This window comes from Sminthopsis crassicaudata, chromosome 6 (assembly GCF_048593235.1).
Source record: "Sminthopsis crassicaudata isolate SCR6 chromosome 6, ASM4859323v1, whole genome shotgun sequence".
NCBI lineage: Eukaryota > Metazoa > Chordata > Mammalia > Dasyuromorphia > Dasyuridae > Sminthopsis > Sminthopsis crassicaudata.
The window spans coordinates 75196877-75203044 of record NC_133622.1 but is presented as its reverse complement, the minus strand read 5'-3'; positions in this window follow the sequence as shown (position 1 = coordinate 75203044).

Here is a 6168-nt window from a genome sequence, read left to right as displayed (position 1 = left end):
TTTCCTTTCCTTTCCTTTCCTTTCCTTTCCTTTCCTTTCCTTTCCTTTCCTTTCCTTTCCTTTCCTTTCCTTTCCTTTCCTTTCCTTTCCTTTCCTTTCCTTTCCTTTCCTTTCCTTTCCTTTCCTTTCCTTTCCTTTCTTTCCTTTCCTTTCCTTTCCTTTCCTTCCTTTCCTTTCCTTTTTCCTTTCCTTTCCTTTTTTCTTTCCTTTCCTTTCTTCTTTCCTTTCCTTTCTTCTTGCCTTTCCTTTCTTCTTGCCTTTCCTTGCCTTTCCTTGCCTTTGCTTGCCTTTTCTTTCCTTGCCTTGCCTTTCCTTTCCTTTCCTTTCCTTTTTTTCTTTTCTTTTCTTTTCTTTTCTTTTCTTTTCTTTTCTTTTCTTTTCTCTTTTCTTTTCTTTTCTTTTCTTTTCTTTTCTTTTTCTTTGCTGAGGCAATTGGGGTTAAGTGCCTTGCTCAGGGTCATACAGCTAAGATGTGTTAAGTGTCTGAGACCAGATGTGAACTCAGGTCCTTCTGATTTCAGGGCTGGTGCTCTATCCACTGCACCACCTAAATGCTCCCTTCTTTCCTTTTTCTAATCAAATTAACTAAATTTTTTCCTCATAAAACCAACTCTTAATTTTATTTACTAATTCAGTAGTTTTCTTATTTTAATTTATTACTCTCCTTTTATTTCAGAATTTCAAATTTGGTATTTAATTGGGAGTTTTTAATTTGTTCTTTTTCTAGCTTTTTTCATTGTATTGAACTTCTCTTTCTCTACTTTATGCAAGTAAGCATCTAGAGATATAAAATTTCCCCTAATAACTACTTTGGTTGTATCCCACAAATTTTGGTATGTTGCCTTATTATTGATATTATTGATATTTGTTGTTTTACCCATTCATTATTTAGGATCAGATTATTTAGGTTGCAATTAATTTTTGGTATATTTTCCCCTGGCCTTTTACTGCATGTGATTTTTATTGCACCATAATCTGAAAAAATGCATTTATTATTTCTGCCTTTCTGCACTTGATTTTGAGGTCTTTATGCTCTAATATATGGTCAGTTTTTGCTTAGGTTCCATGAACTGCTGAGAAAAAAGTGTACTTCTTTCTGTCTCCATTCAATTTTCTCCAAAGATTTATCATACCTAACTTTTCTAAAATTCTATTTACCTCTTTAACTTCTTTCTTATTTGTTTTGTGGTTTGATTTATCTGGTTCTAAGAGAGCAAAGTTGAGATTCCCCACTATTATAGTTTTGCTGTCTATTTCTTCTTGCTGTCTATTCTCTCTTAACTTCTCTAGGAATTTGGATGTTATACCACTTGGTGCATATGTTTAGTATTGATATTACTTCATTATCTATGGTACCATTTAGCAAGATAAGTGTTGGCATATACAGGAGCTACCTGAAATGGCTGCTGGAGATCCAACCTAGAATGGATCTTTTCTTATGAGAGGATGATACAAGGAAACTGAGAGGAAGTTGCTATTCTCTGACCTTTCTAACTAAGAGACTTTTGCATTGTCTGACCTCTCTCCTCTTCCCTCTGCCTCCAATTTATTTCATTCCCAGTCCGCAACAACTGTGTCAGCAAAGGCTGCCCTGCAACTCCTTCAGTTGTTATGATCCATAGCTGTGAAGGCTCTCAGAGAATTGACCTTCCCTTAATTCCCCATTTTTTTGTTTTTTGCTGTTATTTTCCCCCCACAACATGGTCTGCACACTGAGGAATGCAAGCAGCACTATCACTTTTGGATGGTTGTAACAGATGTTGATCTTGTGAAATATCTTGGAGGCAAACTTTCAAATGGAAAAGAGAATTGTAGCCAGAGCAGGTATTTAAGTCTCTCATCAGTCTCCTGGCTCAGTCCTTTTATTTATTGGTCCATTTAATTAACCCAACTAAAAACGTCTTACCGGGGCTTTTCTTCCTTTCTTTCCCTGTGGGTTACCAAAGGAACTCTGGAAGGATCCGACTCATGAACAGCTCTTGAATGCTGCTGCTTCTGCTTGTAATTCTTATGCTGTTTGTACCCCACTTTCAGATGCCATATGTTGGAATACATGGGAGGTGTTGAAGTACACAGGAGCCACCTGACAGTGGCTGCTGGAGATCCAACCCAGAATTGCAGAATGGATCTCCTTGTGTGAGAGGATAATACAAGGAGACTGAAAAGCAGTTGCTGTTCTCTGACCTCTCTCCTCTTCCCTCTGCCTCCAATTTATCTTATTCCCAGTCCGCAACACCTGTGTTAGCAAAGGCTGCTTTTCAACTCCTTCAGATGTTATGATCCACAGCTGTGGAGGCTCTTGGAGAATTGGAGAATTGACTTCTCCTTAACAGATATACTTTCCTTCCTTATCTCTTTTAATTAGATCTGTTTTTGCTTTTGTTTGATCTGAGATCAGTATTGCTACCCCTGCTTTTTTTTTTTTTTTTTTTTTTTTTTAACTTCAGCTGAAACATAACAGATTCTGCTCCAGCCCTTAATCTTTACTTTTAATCCAGTCTGCTATCTGCTTCCATTTTATGGAAGAGTTCATCCCATTCATATTCATATTCATAGTTAGAATGACTAATTCTGTACTTCCTGCCATTTTATTTACCCCAATTTATGCATTTCTCTTTTCTTTCCTTCTTTCCTTCTTCCCCAATATTTTTCTTCTGATCACCACCTCCTTTAAACAGCTCTCCCCCTGACAGCCCCTTTCCCTTTCTTATATCTTTCCTCTACTGCTTCTGTTTTCTCTTCTATTAGCCTTCCCCTTTCCTTTTCCCTTTCCCCTCCCACTTCCCTATAAGTTGAGATAAGTTTCTCCATGAAACCAAATATGTCTAATATTTCTTCTTTGAGCCAAATCTGATGAGAGTAAAAGTCACACGATGTTCATCCCCCTTCTTTTCCTCAATTACAATAGGTCTTCTTTGCCTCTTCATGAAGTATAATTTCCTTCATTTTACCTCCATTTTCCTCTTGTTCCAGTACAATCCCCTTTCTATCTCTAGTTTCTTTTTAATGTTATTACAGTAAAATCAAATTATACCTTCACTCTCTAAGTATACCCATAACAGAAATATAACTTCTCAAGAGTTCTTTCCTTTTTACCTTTTTATGCTTCTCTTGAGTTCTGTATTTGGAGATCAAATTTTTTGTTCTGCTCTGGTCCTTTCATTAGAAATAAGTGAAATTTATTGAATCATTGAAGGTCCATCTTCTTCCCTGAAAGATAATGCTCAATGTAGCTGGATTGATTCTTGACTTCAATCCAAGTCCCTTTGCCTTTTCAAAATATCAGATTCCAGACCCTTTGATTCTTTAAGGTGGAAGATGCTAGGTCCTAGATAATCCTAATTGTGGCTCCTCAATATTTGAATTGTTTCTTTCTGGTTGCTTGCAATATTTTTTCCTTGGTCCAATAATTCTGAAATTTAGCTAGGATGTTCCTTGGAGTTTTCATTTTGGGGTCTTTTTCAGGAAGCTATTGGTGAATTCTTTCAATGGCTATTTTATTTTCTGATTCTAGGACATCAGGGGAAGTTTTCCTTGATGATTTCCTGAAAAATAATGTCTAGGCTCTTCTTTTCATTATGGTTTTCAGGAAGTCCAATAATCCTTAGCTTGTCTGCCCTAGGTCTATTTTACAAGTCAGTTGGTTTTTCAATGAGATATTTTAATTTTCTTCTTCTTCTTTTTTTTTTTTTGTTTTGTTTTGTTTGACTGATTTTTGATGCCTCATTGAGTCATTTTTTCCATTTGTTCAGTTCTAATTTTTAGTAAATTATTTTCTTCAGTTACCTTTTTTTTTTTTTTTTTTTTTTTTTAGCTCCTTTTGTATTTGGCCAATTGAATTTTTAAGTGAATTGTTTTGTTCTATGGATTTTTTTCTTCCATTTCACAAATTCTGTTTTTCAAGGAGTTATTTTCTTTTACCATTTCATAAATTATATTTTTCAAGGAGTTGTTTTCTTTTTCCATTTTGTCAAATGTTTTGTAAGGGGTTATATGTTTTTTCCATTTCACTAAATCTATTTTTAAGGAGTCTTCTTCAGATAATTTCTGTGTTTCCTTTACTAAACTCGCTTGCAAAGTTCTCATTTCCTTTCCCCATTTTTCTTCTAACTCTCTTTTAAGATCCTTTTTGAATTCTTCCAAGAGAGACTTGTATGATGGGGACCACTTCATATCACCCTTTGGGACTACATCTGGAGACAGTCTGCTTTTAGTGTCCTCATGATTTGAAATTTGTTTTTCTCTTTCTCCATTAAAAACTGTCTATGATTGGAGTTCTTTTTGCTTTTTTGCTCATTTTTTTAAAAAGATTGAGGTCTGCTTTTAGGGAAAATGGGGGATATTCTAGGGTTTAGAGGCTCACATTTTATTTTTGTTGGATGTTTTACAGCTAAAATGCTGACCTACTAGCTTGCAACTAAGACAGAGTAGCCAACACTCCTGTAGATTTCTCCTGGTAGATTCCATGGCATGGGATTCCACACTGCGCTGGATATCTGCACTGCCTGTGCTTGTTCAGCCCACCTCCCTCCATGACTGATTGAAATAGATCTTTTCTGAAGATCTTCCAAATTATCTTCTACTGGAAATTTTTTTATGTCCAAATATTTGTGGGTTAGACCCACAAATATTTGTCATTCCAAAACCAGTTCAGAGACTTGATTTGGTGTTAATTTGAGGGACATTGGAGAGAACTCAGAAAAAGATGTTTCTCTTCTTTACTATCTTGGCTCTTCCTCCTGAAACCCATGCATTATAAACCATAACTCATTATATAAAACATAAAATGTTGTTTTTATGTATGACTATGCTATTTAAGTGAAAAAAAATCAATTTGTTATTTGGTATCATGTAGGTTAATTTTCTTAAACTTGTCCTTATGTGTAAGGTTGTATAACTGGTTTTCAGTTTTCAACTGTCTTTTTTCTTAGTTTTGTAAAAATATATTCTGAAACATTCTAATGGATGAAAATGAGTAATTTTTGTTTAGTTTTTGCTTACCCAAAAATATAAAGAGAAAGAATGAAATCCTGTTCTAAATGAATATAATACCCTTTCCTACTCTCTGCTCTACTTGCTGAGAAATAACACCTCTCTAACTCCTGCTTGTGTAGGTATCTTGGTCGAACAGAGGTTTTCCCATTTCAGTTGTTTTCTTCAGTTTTCTTTTCTTCAGTTCAGTTTTCTTCAGCTTTGACATTTATATTATATTTTTATCTTATTTTTAAAAAATCATAAAGTTGTGATTTTTCTAATAATATTTCACTTTTTTTTTTCTCAGAACTCCTCCCTACTTTTTCAGATTTGTCTCAAATTAGTCCCCTGTATTTGGGGTATGTCACAGTCAAACTTGACTGTCTTTTTGTATAGCCTTTATGTATGACCTGTATTAACCTACCTATGTTTCTTTAGTCCTGTCATTTCATATGCCTCTATTTCCTATTTCTGCCCTTTGGAAGCTTAAATAATCTCTTCTCCATAAAGGCTGTCCTGATCCGATAATCAATAGGATTTCTCTTCCTTCCATCTTGTATTTGCTTATATTTTATGTGTTCACCACATATATTTTGTAGTATTTTTAAAAAAATAAATCTCATCCCTCTGTTGATTTGCATTCCATGAGCAGGAATGGCATTATTCCATTTTATTCCAATTACTGGAATTGTGTCCTATTCATGTATGTTTAGTGCAGGGCCTTTGCAATCTCCTCAATGCAAACATTTTCTAATGATACATGTTCTCTCATTCTATACAACTTCTATTCAAGCATTTCTGTAAGTTTTCAAGGGATCTAGGAAGGAAGAAGGCAGGTGGGGGAGATCATCTGACACAATGGAACTCTTTAAAGGTCCTTTACTATTTTGTGAATAATAGTTGAAGATTTGGGTTATTTATCTAGTGTCCTCTACTTTTGATATATAACTAGCCCAATTGCTTTTCTGATCAGATGCTTTCTAAATGGTATCTTCCTAAACGTATCATGAACACACATTCTCAATTATAATAAATTGCAGAACATATGCATACCATATACCTATCCATTGCCCTTTGGTTCACTGATAGTTCTGATTTTGTTTTCCTTCCTTCCCCTTCCCCTTCTTTTCCATTTCATTTTTTCTCTTCTATTTTCCTTTCTTCCTCCAATTAATCTATCCTCTTCTATACTTT